This window comes from Callithrix jacchus, chromosome 5, assembly GCF_049354715.1.
Source record: "Callithrix jacchus isolate 240 chromosome 5, calJac240_pri, whole genome shotgun sequence".
Taxonomy (NCBI): domain Eukaryota; kingdom Metazoa; phylum Chordata; class Mammalia; order Primates; family Cebidae; genus Callithrix; species Callithrix jacchus.
In genome coordinates this window covers 77,408,402-77,422,761 of record NC_133506.1, presented here as the reverse complement: position 1 = coordinate 77,422,761, position 14,360 = coordinate 77,408,402, and the positions used below count along the sequence as shown (strand labels likewise).

The 14,360-nt window shown below is 42.6% G+C and overlaps 1 long non-coding RNA gene across 1 annotated transcript; it reads left to right on the top strand.

Annotated features, from left to right (window-relative positions):
- The first annotated feature begins 1,977 nt into the window (after positions 1-1,977).
- On the top strand, positions 1,978-10,912 carry LOC118153725 (uncharacterized). Its single transcript, XR_004743232.3, has 3 exons — positions 1,978-2,746; positions 6,941-7,120; positions 7,768-10,912. It is a non-coding gene; the product is annotated as an uncharacterized LOC118153725 (long non-coding RNA).
- The last annotated feature ends 3,448 nt before the right edge of the window (positions 10,913-14,360 follow it).

Here is a 14,360-nt window from a genome sequence, read left to right as displayed (position 1 = left end):
TCTGTAAGACTTGAAAGAGTTGCAGATATCACTCCTGGCTGGAACCCGGCACTGGTTCATGTCCCCCACATTTGCATGACCCCGGGCTCCCTCCTGGAAATACATCTGTCAGCTAATAATCTACTGCTTTTGTCTTGTCTTCGTAAGCCCCCTCCCCTGCGTTTCCCACTCACACTGCATATGAACTAGTAAACCAATGAAGCCAAAAGATTGTAAGGTTGGACATCCAGCCAATGGGCAATGATATAGTTTCGCCTCAGTTTCCCCTTTAGTGTTGTAAGCCTATAAAAAGGGAAAGAAGCTGCTTCTTGGGGAAGTCGGTGAATGAGGCTTTAGCCCCCCGCAGCTCCTGGCCAAATAAAAAGCCACTTTCTTCCTCAGTTCGGTGTTGGAGAGATTTGTTTCCTGCCACTCCTGCTTTAATGGCAACTCCACAGATGGAGATAACACTGTGAGGTACTTGTATGATGGCCATTTGACAGGTTTCTCAAAGTCAGGGTGCTGCTTGATGCCAGAGACCAATATGAACTCTATTGTGTTGATGGTTAAGGGAGCAGGCTTTGGATTTGGACAGACCTGAATTTAGTTCCTGGTGCTGCCACTGGCTGAAAACATGGTATCACCTCTCTGGATCTGTTTCCTCACCAGTAAAATGATCCAGTTGGATGAGAAGATTACAGTCATCACCTTAAATACCACATCCTTATAGATTTTGTTCTCTAAGGGCACAATGCAGAAAAGGAGATGAGATTCCAGAAACTTTAACCCATGCCTGACACTTAGGCAATAGTGCCCAATGGGGTATCTCATCTGTCACTAAATTGTCTTCCCAGACTCGGCTTAAAGACAGACAACCTGTTGTTGCTACTGTTGCTGCCACCACTTCTGGGACCAGGGGGCCGAGTATAGCCTTGTAGGTTGTTCCTCACCTACTGGGCACCAGGCAGGGCATATGCCAATGGTGGGGTGAAGAAGGTCCATTTAACGTCTGCCAGCCTAATGGAGTGAGTGGCTGGAGGAGCAGCCATTAAGGATTTTCTGCCTTTTTCTGGAAAGAAGCTAAGATAGATGCACTTGTTTGTTGAGAATAATGAGCAGGAACTCTTACCCTTTTTAAGGGAACCTAGAGAAGTTTAGCCTGGAGTTGGGAGAGCAAGGGGAGACATTGGGCTGCCTTCTGAGCATCATTCCTCATAATGGCCCATGGCACTCCCAGTTCACTGAAGATGTCACCCACATTCTCTCTGAGGGAAAAGGCTGTGAAACGGAGCACTCTGCACTGCTCCAAAGAATGAGTTATGGCCAGTGAGTAGAAGTTACAGTTTCAATGTAGCATAAGAGACAGAATAGCAGAGGGGCTAAGTGCATTGGCTTCGGAGTCAACAGCTGCATGTTATAAGGCATGTAACTTGTCTTTCTGGACCTCAGTTTTCGCATCTATGAAGTGAGAATAAAGTAGAGTGTTTAGCATTTGCCTAGGCAATATTATCTTTGGTTTTATTAGCACTAGAAAGAGCATTCTGACAGCAGTTAGAGGATTTGGGTAAATGACCATCTGACAAGGAAAAAATATCTCAGAACGGAGACAGGCCCTGTCCAACCCCAGGACCTGAAGTATGGGCAATGCTTCTCTGAACAGCTCACCAACTGTAGGTCCCCTCTGACTTATGTTTCCAAACAGAGTTCTTGCTTTGTTTTGCTTTATTTATCTTTGTATTGTTTCCCAGAAAAGGGCAAAAGAGCAGAAAAATGTACTGAAAGTACTAGTTTTTTTACATGGATCCTCAGGGCAGCAGTTTCTGAGGTCTCTGAATAACAAAAGAGCAGGATGCAAGTCTTCAGCAACATGCCTGCTTTGAGCTGAGTGAGGAGAGGCCTCCCAGTGCAGTTGCCAAGACTGTTGAGTATCTCATAACTGTCTCTATGGCAACCCGTGGCTGACAGGCCCTAGCAGCCCGATCACAGATGGGAAAGGTTAACCTCTCCCTCACTGATGCCAGAAGACTCCACCACCCAGTGAAGGCAAAACCTTGGTCTCCAGTCCTTCAGAACTAAAGTACCTGAGGGGATACTGCAGCTTGTCAAAAGAATTTTTGTTATAGCAGCAGAACCTGTTCTTTGTATATCAAAGTGCATAAATTAGGTTACATTTTTTTTAGCTGTTTTGGTCAAAGCCAGGATGGGGCATTGTACATCCTCCCTCCTCTGAGATGAGATGGTTCACGAAATACTTCTGGTATGGGGGATGTGGACTCCAGGACCCCACCGAAAACCTACTGGTCTAGACTCTAAGTGCTGTAGAAGCTGGAAGACGAGGGAGATCTTTGAAGATGGAATGAGTCAAGGAAGGCTACATGGACGAAGTAGGATGCTGATAGATCCTTGGAAGATGGATATTAGGTGGTGGTGGACAAGAAGGTTTCCAAGGCACCCATGTCAGAGAGATACTTGGAAAGCCTTTTACCCTGGACTTCTCCATCCATCCACTCCCTATGTCCAGATTATTTTTATCTGTCCTTGGCTCCCTTGAGAAGTCTGTGTTTTCTTCCACACTGTCTCCATCCCTGGATCTAAGCTGATTGTATTTTGAGCTCCCTAGACCATTAAGAAGGGGAGTCTTCATCTATGTCATTCATTTTACATCATTCATTCACGCACCATCTGTGCGAGACAACTCTGCCTGAGAAAAACAAGTGGCAAAACTCAAAACTCCAACAATTGGTAGCCTCTCAAGCGACCCAGCCAGGTGGGCACAGCAAGAGGAACAGAGAGAGTACAACAATTTGTTAAAAACAGCACTTTTGTTTCTACAAGAATAACACATATTCATTGTGAAAAAAATAGTAAAATGCTGAATAACTAGCCTTATTATTTAAAAATTATACAATATATACTTTATATATTTTTATGTAATATATATTTTATATAAATATAATTATATGCAAATATCTATATATTAATATGTGTATCAGATATATTTCACAGTTTATGTATCATATTTAGGGTCCTTTTATTGTGCAACGTTTTTTTTTTGGAGATGAAGTTTCGCTCTTGTTGACCAGGCTGGAGTGCAAATGGCACCATCCTAGCTCACTGCAACCTCCACCTCCCAGTTCAGGCTATTGAGCAAGTCTTGGCTCACTGCAACCTCCCACTCCGGAGTTCAGTAGCTGGGATTAGAGGCATGAGCCAACATGCCTGGCTAATTTTGTATTTTTAGTAGAGATGGGGTTTCTCCATGTTGGTCAGGCTGGTCTCGAACTCCCAACCTCAGGTGATCCACTTGCCTCAGCCTTCCAAAGTGTTGGGATTACAGGCATGAGCCACTGTGCCCAGCCCAATTGTGCAACTTCTTTCCTGTTATTTGAACCTAATGTTATGGTATATGCCCAAGCTTTTACACTGTTATGGTTTGAATTGTGTCCCTTCAGAAAACTTGTATATTAGCCGTCTGTTTAATTTGTAACCCCCAGTACCTCAGAATGTGACCTGATTCGGAAATAGGACCATTGCAGATGTAATTAGTTGAAATGAGGTCATCTGTGGATAGGGTGATCACCTAACTCAATATGAAAGCTGTCCTAATAAAAGAGGGAATTTTGCATACAGACGTGCATGTGGGAAGAACAGCATGTGATGATGAAGGCAGAGATTGGGGTGATGCTTCTGCAAGCCAAGAGACACCAAAGATTGCCAGCAAAATCCCAGAAGCAAAGAGAGAGGTCTGAAACAGATTCTCCCTGACAGCCTCAGAAACCAACCCTGCTGACACCTTGCTCTCAGACTTCTAGCCTCTAGAATGAGACAATAAATTCCTGTTGGTCAAGCCACCCAGACTGTAGTACTTTATGACAGCAGTCCTGGGTAACTAATATACATGCCATTAAAATCTCTTCACAATGATGCTTTTTTCCTGCTTGTAAAGTATTGAAGTTAGCATAAGTTAGGTTACGTTATAGTCATAACCTCCACCAGAATCTCAGTGGCTTAAAAATCTATGTATCATTGATGTTACAAGCCCCATTGGTTGGTGAAGGGCTGTGCTCCAGATAACCACTTAGCACCATCATTATGCCTCTGTTTTAAATTAGTGCTTAAGGGTTTTCTCCTATAGGGGAAGAAAGGAGTGGAACGTTGACCCCTGGCAATTTAATGCTTCTACATTTGTGGAAGCCACATTGGCTCACATTTCCTAAAGGGGATTTGTTATTAGTGAACAGTCTGCCATGCGCATCCGTCCTTGGAAGGATATCAGGAGTGTGAATGTACCATGTTTGGTCTAACAGTTCCCTGCCCTTTAGAGAGCATCTGATAGAGCTGACAGTTGGGACCAAATATCAGGACACCCATCACGCTAGAGGTCAAGTGAGATCTGAAATGCCAGAGATGAAACCAGGGTCTGCAACTGAGAGTGGGAAAGCTGGGGACTGTTTCTAGGGTACCAGAGTTCTCAGCTACATGAACAATGTTCAGGTAGCTGTGTTTCCTTCCACGCTATCTCCACCACTGGTCTAAGCTGGCGATGTTTGGAGCTTCTCTGATCATTAAAGTGACAGTCTTCATCTGGGCCATTTATTCTAAATCATGCATTCACATGCTTTCTGTGTGAGACAACTTTGCATGAGAAAAACGAGAGGCAAACTCAGGCCAGCATTTCTGGGAAGGAAATCATGTCACCATCAGTTAACCGTGAGCTCAGAGAGTCTAGAGATGGTCCAAATGTTCTTGTACTTGTCCATTGAGCCTCCTTTTGGTCCCTAGAGTCTACTGGAAGAATGTGAGGGGTCTGTGCCCTCTCTGGTCTCCCCAGCCCCTTCTTCTTTCCTCCCTCTATAATCTCCTTGTTTTTTTTTTCTGTACTTCTTTCTGACCCTTTCTCCCCTACCTGTGCACCCACTCCATCCTGAGAAACTCCACAGGCTTCTCAAATCCTAAGCACTTCTCCTAACTCAGTCCTGAAATGGCAGGGACTGGTTCATATGGCCTAGAAGCCCTAGAAGAAGAATTTAGACAGATCACGAGGTCAAGAGACCGAGATCATCCTGGATAACATGGTGAAACCCCGTCTCTACAAAAAATACAAAAATTCACTGGGTGTGGTGATGCACACATGTAGTCCCAGCTACTTGGGCGGCTGAGGCAGGAGAATCGCTTGAACCTGGGAGGTGGAGGTTGTAGTGAGCCAAGATCTCACCACTGCACTCCAGCCTGGTGACAGAGCGAGACTCCATCTAAAAAAAAAAAAAAGCAAATAAACAATTATTTAGATATTTTTTGATTCTTTAAAAAACAAAGCATTCATATCCCTTTATATTACCTACCTGTGAGGATGCACACAGGGGAATGCTGAGTGGTGCCTGAAGATGAAGCTCCTCTCTTGGGTTCCAACTCAGAACATGAATGTTGAATGTGAATGAGTCACCTTAAAAATCTGATTCTAATGCTTTATACTTGTTTTGTGACTCTTTGCGGCTGTTGCTGAGATAGCAGGTCAGTCAGCCAACAAATATTTATTGAGCACCAAATATGTATTAAATATTAGGTACTCTTCTTAATGCTGGGATATAACAGAAAACAAGACAGGCAGAGCTCCTATCTCGAAGGAGTTTACATTCCAGTCATATGACAAGTACAAGAACAATGTAACAAAATAATTTCAGATACTAATAATACTTCAAAAGAAACTGAATAAACTGTATTTACAAAGGTAAAAATAAAATCTGATTCTATAGATGTGTGGTTGATGGTAAAAGGGTTAAAGTCATCTTTGAAAGGGAAGTGGCCCTTCTTCCCTTTGCTCATATGATTGACCAGATTCCAAGCCATTAGCCAAGCCATATTTATGTATGAGTGGGGTCACTCAATTTGAAAAGGATAAGCAATAATCAGCCAAAACATCAGTTTCTCCCCTCTCCAGCCTACCTCCTATAGCTTGAATGTTTGTCCCCTCCAAAACGCACATTAAAATTTAATCGCCATTGTAACAGTATTAAGAGATGGAACCTTTAAGAGATGATTAGACCACAAGGGCTCCATTCTCATGGGTAGGATTGGAGCCATTACAAAAGGGTGAGTTCAGTTCCCTCCTGCTCTCTCTTGCTCTCTGCTCTTCTGCCAATATGAGACACAGCATTCCTCCCCTCTGGAGGCTGCAGCAATAAGATGCTGTCTTGGAAGCAGAGAGCAGCCCTAACCAGACACCAGTCATACTGGTGCCTTGATCTTGGACTTCTCAGCCTCTGGAACCATGAGAAATAAATTTCTAGTGTTTATAAGTTTTTGTTTGGTTGGTTGGTTTTTTGTTTGTTTTTGAGAAGGAGTCTCACTCCGTCACCAGGCTGGATTGCAGTGGTGTTATCTCGGCTCACTGCAACATTCACCTCTTGGGTTCAAGTGGTTCTCGTGCCTCAGTCTTCCAAGTAGCTGGGATTACAGGCTCGTGCCACCACACCAAGCTAATTTTTTGTATTTTTAGCAGAGATGGGGTTTCACCATGTTGGCCACGGTGGTCTTGATCTCCTAACTTGGTGATTCAGCTGCCTCAGCCTCCCAAAGTGCTGGAATTACAGGCATGAGCCACCGCACCTGGCCTATTTATAAGTTACTCAGTCTGTGATATTTTGTTACAGCAACAAAGACGGGCTAAGACAGCAAGCTTCACATACGGTAGAATTGAGTGAACTCGGAGCCCACCACTCAGGCCAGGCCTGACAGTTTCTCCTCCCTTCTACACACCTGAATTCACTTATCATTGCCATAATGAGAGAGGCTAAGGCACCATAACTTGGGTTTTGACTTTAGGAGGAGATAAAAGCCCAGCTTGGGTTTCAAACTAAGTTTTTTAGTTCAATCCTACACTTTCAGAGAGGCCTACAATGGGGTGCTGGGTGCAAAAGGATTATTTGTTCCCCTAAGTTTTCCTTGTGAATATCTCTTTTAGGGAAGAGGTGTTTGGTTGGAAAATCAGAATTTGGATAGTACTTAGACCCTTGCCCAGAACAGCATCAAAACCAACTCTCCACCTAACGGTGTGCTCTTCAGAGCTGAGTGAAGGCATCACAGAGGAGGTGGCATCTGAGCAGTCTTGAAGGATCAATAGAAATCTGACAGGCAGATAAGGGTATGTATTTCTTTGGCTCACTGAGTGGTGGAAAGTGGGGGTTACTTGGGGCAAGGTTGCCCAAGGCATCAGAAAGCTTTCCTAAATCCATAAAGGCCGACTCTGCTTCCTTGATGTTCTCACCATCTAATTTGAGTTGTCTAAGTGATGGATGCACTGGGAAGGCTGTTTCTCAGTGGGTAAGGGATTCTCAGTCTGCTGGGTCTGCATGATTTTGGCAGGCTGTCTGTCTTGATTTGTTGCTTTGAAGGGCCATTGCTCAGAAAGCCTTTGTTATCAGCAGAGCCTGGGCTGCTGGGTCATGTCTGTTTCTGTGCTCTGGCAGGCACACATGCCAAGCTCAAGGCGTTGTTATCTTTATTATCCAGTCTTCAGTAACTCTAAGCCTGGAGGAAGGGTGGGTCCAACTGATTTGTGGGCCACACTGACCATTCAATATTTGGTGAGCTGGGGATTCTGAGATGGGTCACAATCTTGGGATTCACTGCTGGGGACTTGTTGAGTAGCCTGTGAACTCAGGTGAAGAATGAGACATTAGATAGAGACAATAAGTAAGAATGGCAAGTAAGATTGCCATACATTGTATTGCAGCCATGCATTTAATCACTCATGCAACAAACATTTACTGAGCTTCTGTTTTGTTTCAGGTGCTGGGAAGAGATAAAAAAAAAAAAAGGCATCTACTTTCCCCAGGAATAAACCAGTAAACACAACAGCATGCAAATGTGCCTCGTCAAAGGGAAGTTCAGGGGGCCTGTGGAGTGTTTTGTGAGCATCCTCTCTAGGAGGGTTTCTGCCTTCATTTAGGGTGGGGCACAGGGTGATGAGGTGAAGGAAGACTCAGCCCACCAAACAGAAGTGTTGCAAGGACCAAATGACTATTTCAGAAGTGCATAAAAGTTGTGTGAATGGTAAAGCAAAAGAAGAGAGCAGAATTATTTGTATTGTTGCTCTCTGGCTGCACAGCACTTCAGAGTCCTTCAAACAATTGTGATGCCTAAGGATTTGATTCAGATTAGGCATGCTTCAGAACCCCAGTATCTAGATTTCCCTACATTGTTTTATCTTTCTAGAATGCCTTTCTCCCAGCCTTCTCTATTGCCAATCCCAAACCACATTTTCCTCAATAGTAGTCTTGATCCAAGTTCATATAGAAAACTTTCTGAAGATGCTCATCACAATCCCCCCACCTACTCCCACACTGGATTTTAAGTGAGTCCACCTTCCAACCATACTGCTGAGGGAGATGGCAGCATGTGAGGGAGGGGATCTGCTTGCATTTTTTCCAACCTCAAACCTCAGACACTTCACATGCCTCCTGCAACTAACATAGCTTTAAACGTTCTTCACTTTGTCCTCAGTTTGTTCGGTGAATGAAAACTTTATCTTTCCAACTACATTGTAAGCTCCTCAAGGGCAAGGCCAGTGCCCTTGGATGCTTTTCCTTGCTCTACCTTGGCTGGCACTGTGTGACACACTCAGTGTTTGTCATCACTTTATCAGTGAGGGCTGATAGAAATGAGGCTGTTAATTTCATCCATGGAACTTCATTTGCAATTAAATGGATGGTGATGCCTTGGTTATGGCTTAATTAATAAATTCAATAAACATGAATTAAGGATCTATGATGAGTCAAACACTGTGTTATGCACTGGCTCTATGGAGATGAATGACAGCTCTCTGCTCTCAAGTTCACAGTCTAGAAAGAAACGAACATGTGCAAACAGATATTTATAAAATCGGGGGTAATTGCTAGAGAATAGATTTGTTTAAAGGATTGTGAAAACACAAAGGAAGGGGCAAGAAACCACACTTGCTGACATGACGGATCATCTTGGTTTTGAAAGATGTAAATGAAATTTCCAAAAAGGTTGTGGAAAGCATTCCAGGCAGAAGTAATGGGGGTAAAAAGACACTGAAGTAGGATGAGGCAGGAAGACATATTTGAGGAATTTGAGCATCTCAGTGTGACCAGGCCATGAGCTATATAGTGGGACATGGTGGCAAATTGTGAAGTCTTTTATATCAGCTTGGGAATTTAGACTTTTTCTTAAACCACAGAAAGCCAAGAGAGATTTTTAGAGCATGGGGCCCCATGCATGATCCCATCTGCTTTTTGACAAGAAGTCTCTTGGTCTAGTTCTACCCAGAGTGCCAGAGAAGCCTACACAGAGGCCAAGAGAGGCTTGAGGATCAAGCAGCTTGAAGAGCAGCTAATGGCAGAGACAAATTTGAAAAGCAGATGTCATAATACCAGCCAGACATTACTGTGGCAGAGGGGAGAATCCTTCAACTCTAAGAGGAGGGATGGAAGAAATGGTGAATCATTAACAAAGACAGTGGCATGCTTTTACTAACTAGTAAGGCTTTTTCTACAAAAGCAGTAAGATGTATTTAAAACAGCTAAACATGAATATCAATTAGATTGATTACAGATACAAAGAAAATACAATTTAGAGAGCAGGAATGTAAGAAATACAGATGGCTAGGTACAACTTAGTACCTTTTGCACTAGCATGTAACTACAGTTGACCCTTGAACAATATGGATTTCAACTGTGATGTTCCATTTATGCAAGGATCAAAAATGCAGTATTCCTGGGATGCTAATGACTTTTTATATAGGTGGGTTCTACTGGGCCAACCACATGACTGCAGCATGTACGTATTTGGTGTACTCAGAACTCTGGCATATACCAAGGGAGGACTGTATGATGAATCATTGCACAATTTAACCTGGTCTTCTTCTAAGTATGTCAAAACTTTGTTGTGCCAAAACCTGAAGGTTTCTCCAAAGCTCTTCAGTTGCGCCCTGAGTCCTACAAGGAGCTGTCCTTCCATCCTATGTATCTTCTCCGTAGCAACGCTGACAAGGAACACTCTGATTCTCTACTATTGGGGGAGGGTAAATAGACAGTGTCACAAAAAGAAAGCATATCGACAGGCCTCGAAGCGTGGTGTGCCTTGTTTGGATTGCCAAGTCCAAAATCTCAGCCTCAGCTTTGCAGATCTCCAAATCCAATTTTCTCAGTGTTGCAGAGTCAATTGAGTTCAGAAAGGCTGAGCAAACAAAAATTTGCCAATTCATTAATTTACCATGAGAAACATAACTACCAGAGGGATCAGCTACTCATGCTTTCTAGCCTGGTTAGCACATTTGTTCTGTTTTGACATTTCCATAAGAAGCCAAATTACAACCTGAAAGTTACATGGTAAATGAGGAATCCCAACAATGGGCCATCGATGTATGCACACACAATGGATGCCACCAGGTATAGTGGTCTGATGCCTTCATCACCCCCAGAGGAATTTTTCAGTCCAAACTCACAGACAGCACTTGGTGGCAATTTACTCCAGTTTTTGATAAAGCATTTGGAAGAAAGTATTATCTGGGGTGCTCAGATTATTTAACTTAGTAGCAGGCAATGTCAAATTCAAAATTATAATTCCAACAGAAATTGTTTCACCCACCAATGCATTAAACATTCAGCCAATGTGTGTCTGGAGTATTCTAAGTGACAGGTGTCATGATATGGATATATCAACAAACAAGGCAAGGACTTTGTCTTCAGTGGGCTCAGAATTTAGTAGGAAGCAAATATGTCAACTTGCAATGCAGAGTAATATTTGCTGTATTGTTGTACATCTAGTTGGAGCCAAGATGAAGGGCCCTGATTCTGCCTGGGTGTCAGGGAAAGGCTACCCAGAAACCACGAAGCTTACCCTGATCCTACTGCAGTGTCTGATTTTCACAATTGTACAAAATATGTTTTTTCTGACTGTATATCATCAATAAAACAATCATACGGTAAGCCGCTGCCAGCCTTGTGGTGTATTTCTTTTTAATTTTATATATTAAAATGTGTATTCATCAGTTGGGATTCATACAGTATCATGCTGATTTCATGTAGCATTGTATCATGAGTTAGTTCCCATGCACTGTAATAAAAATACATTTTTCAAAAATTACTACATTGTATTCCATCATCTGGATATATCATGATTTATGCAACACTGGTTGTTAACATTTAGGTTATTTCTAATTATTCAATATTTTTTAAACTGTAACTAAGAGGGCTTTAGAGATAACGTGGTATTAGAGATAATGTGGTAAATTGTCTCCCTTTGAAAATGAAGGACCTGGATTCCAATGAATTTATGTGATTTGCTCAAAATTATATAGCTAGCTAATTTAAGTGCTGGGTTTGGACCCCTGGGAAAATGCATTTTGGGAAGGAGGATGAGAGGTGGATTACCCAAGAGCTGAAGACAATGAAAGGCCCTGGAAAAACACAATGGCCAGAAAGAGCCAAGACATCCAAAGGGGAGAGGACAGGGGAATTACAGCATTCTGAAGGTGCCAGTGCGCTTATATGAAAACGGCCTTTTCAAGGAACTGACACAAACCTCTCAGCATGTAGGAGTGTGATCTGAGGGGACCCTCCTGAAAAACAACCTGGTGGTGTATCAAGAACCTTAATACACTTATTAATCAAGGCCAAGCATGGTGGCTCACATCTGTAATCCAGCACTTAGGGAGACCGAGGAGGGCGGATCACTTAAGGTCAGGAGTTTGAGACCAGCCCAGCCAACGTGGTGAAATTCTGTCTCTACTAAAAATATAAAACTTTTCTGGGCATGGTGGCATGTGCCTGTAATCCCAGCTACTCAGGAGGCTAAGGCAGGAGAATCACTTGATCCTAGGAGGCAGAGATTGCAATGAGCCGAGATCACGCCATTGTACTCCAGCCTGGGCAACAGAGTAAGACTCCATCTCAAAAAATAAAAAAATAAAAAATAAATAAATAAATACCCTCCTGACCTAGAAAAACAGCCTGACCCAGGAATTCCCCCACAGGAATCTGTCCTAGGAAGTTGGCCCTGTAGGGGAGAAAAAATATCTTTTCACGACTGTGGCAAGGTTCATGGCTGAGGACCCTATAATAAAGGACAAATGACCTAAAGAAAAGCACGCAAATTTACGTAACCTAAGTTTTACGAGACACAACAGCCTTCATAAATGAAGACCCAAAGGAACAGGGATAACTGCACAGTTTTTTTTTGCTAACGTTTAATGACGAATAGACAGTCATGAGGAAGTGTGATTGGAGAAAGAGGGTGTGATCTAATGGTGATGAGCTGGGAGAACTAAGCAAGGTTTGTTGGTTCAGATTCTTCTCTGTGTTCCTGTATCTTCAGAGATAAGGATGTTAATGAGGGTTTCATGCCCCACTTTAGAGGAGGAAAGGGACTAGGTTTCAGGGCCTGCTTCAAGAGATAAGGGTTGTGGAGAAAGTCCTGCTTCTGCTGTTTTCTCAAAAGCCAGAGTGGCATATTTTGAGGGAATCTGCCTAAATCCCAGAAGCAGGTACATGAGTCGTCACTGAAACTTGTCTATAACGCGCACACACACACACACACACACACACACACAGAGAGAGAGAGAGAGAGAAAGAGAGCACACAAGCACACAGAAAACATTAAATGTCAGAGGAGGTTAAATAGATTATGGTACATTCAGAAGTAGCTGAGCAGTATTCTATAATTACTTTGTTTTCTTTGTAAATGTTCTGCTTTTCCTGGAATTCATAATCACTTTCTCATGTTCATACTTTTATATGCTCTCTCCTATATTTTCCTCTTCTCCTTTAATTATCTATCACTGTACAGCAAAATTCAGTTGCTCAAAACAACCATCTCATTGTATGTCATGATTTGGGGGTCAAAGACTTGAGGTTTGAGGGGTGAACCCTTTGATGCAAGTGGTATTGACTGGACACACTCAGTGGTATTCAGCAGCCCTGGGCAGGGCTGGAGGCTGCACAATAGCTTTACCACGTGCTTGGCCTTTGGTGGGGACAGAGGAGAGGCACAGCTCAGCTGGCCTCACTCTCTCTGCGCCTACTCTAAGGGGCTCATCATGCAGCCTCTCCAACAGTGGCTTGCCCACTCAGTGCAATACCTTCTTGGGCTTTCCAAACATGTCCTGTGTTCCCTTTCCTCTTCCACCTTAGTGGAATGTCAGCAGAAAGGACAGGTAAATGCATGTGGCCAATCTTCTAGATTTAATTGAAAAAGCATTGTTTTTTATTCAGTAAAAAAAAAGTCATAAAGTTGTTCATATCTTTTAACCCAGCAGTGCTATAGAAGATAAATGATTTAAAAATCAAGAATGAGCGTAAGTATGAATATTAGTGAATATTACAGTAATGCAAAACCAGTAGCAACTTTATTCAATAGTAAATGATTATTCATTTAAAATACGGTGAATGCATGTAAGATAATACTTAGCAGCTTTAAAAAACCTTTAAGTGATAAAACTAAATGCAACTTGAGAAAATTCTTACATTATAATATTAAGTGAAAAGGCTGGTTACCACTCTGTAAAAATATACAAGCCTGGGGAGAAAGCACAAAAACAAAGACAATTTATAGAAATTGCATATGAGTGGTGATATTTCATATGATATTTTTCTTTTTTTAAGAAGACTAATGTTATTACATTAATATAAGGATAACTAATGTTAGCACATTGATTTTGTACTTAAAAAAATACCAAGTCTGTTCCATTACAATATGGTCATTTTAGTGTAATAGAACATTTAATGAAATGCATTTGAACCCACTGAGACCTCGTCTTGGAGGCTGAGGAGCCCAGCGTTGCAGCTAGCTTGCTGCTCTCTTGGGGGAGCATCTTCCCATCTTCTGGCAGCTAGGGCATGTAAGACACCCAGCAGATGGTATAAGTGTGTGCCTATGAGTTGGTTGTTTCTAAACACATTGTACTTTGTGCCTCTGTGCCTCCTGGTACCAAGAGACACACTTCCTTCCTGTGCAACTTGCTCAAAGTTTTTGTTTTTGTTGTTTAAGTATGGATTTCATCTGAAAATGTGGAGTTCCTCCCTACCCAAAGGATACCAGCAGGCTTGAGTCTGAGTGAGCACAGAAGGAAAAACATCAGTGCTGCTGTTATACTTTTCCATTCCATAGATTACATTTCATCATGGAGTTAGACAAGGCTTCTAGAAACTGGCTCCCACCTTGGCCACAAAAATGTGGATTCCAAGCAACACTGATACATGGCCCTGACCTCAGGGCACACAACATTAGCCCTTGAGCTCAGCTAACTAGCTAAAGGCCATGTGAGTCAGTCTTGAGCATGTTACAGGGAAGTGGAGAAGACTTTCGGACTGCTCTAGCCCCAACTCCTATACGTTGTACAAATCCTCCCATCACCATAA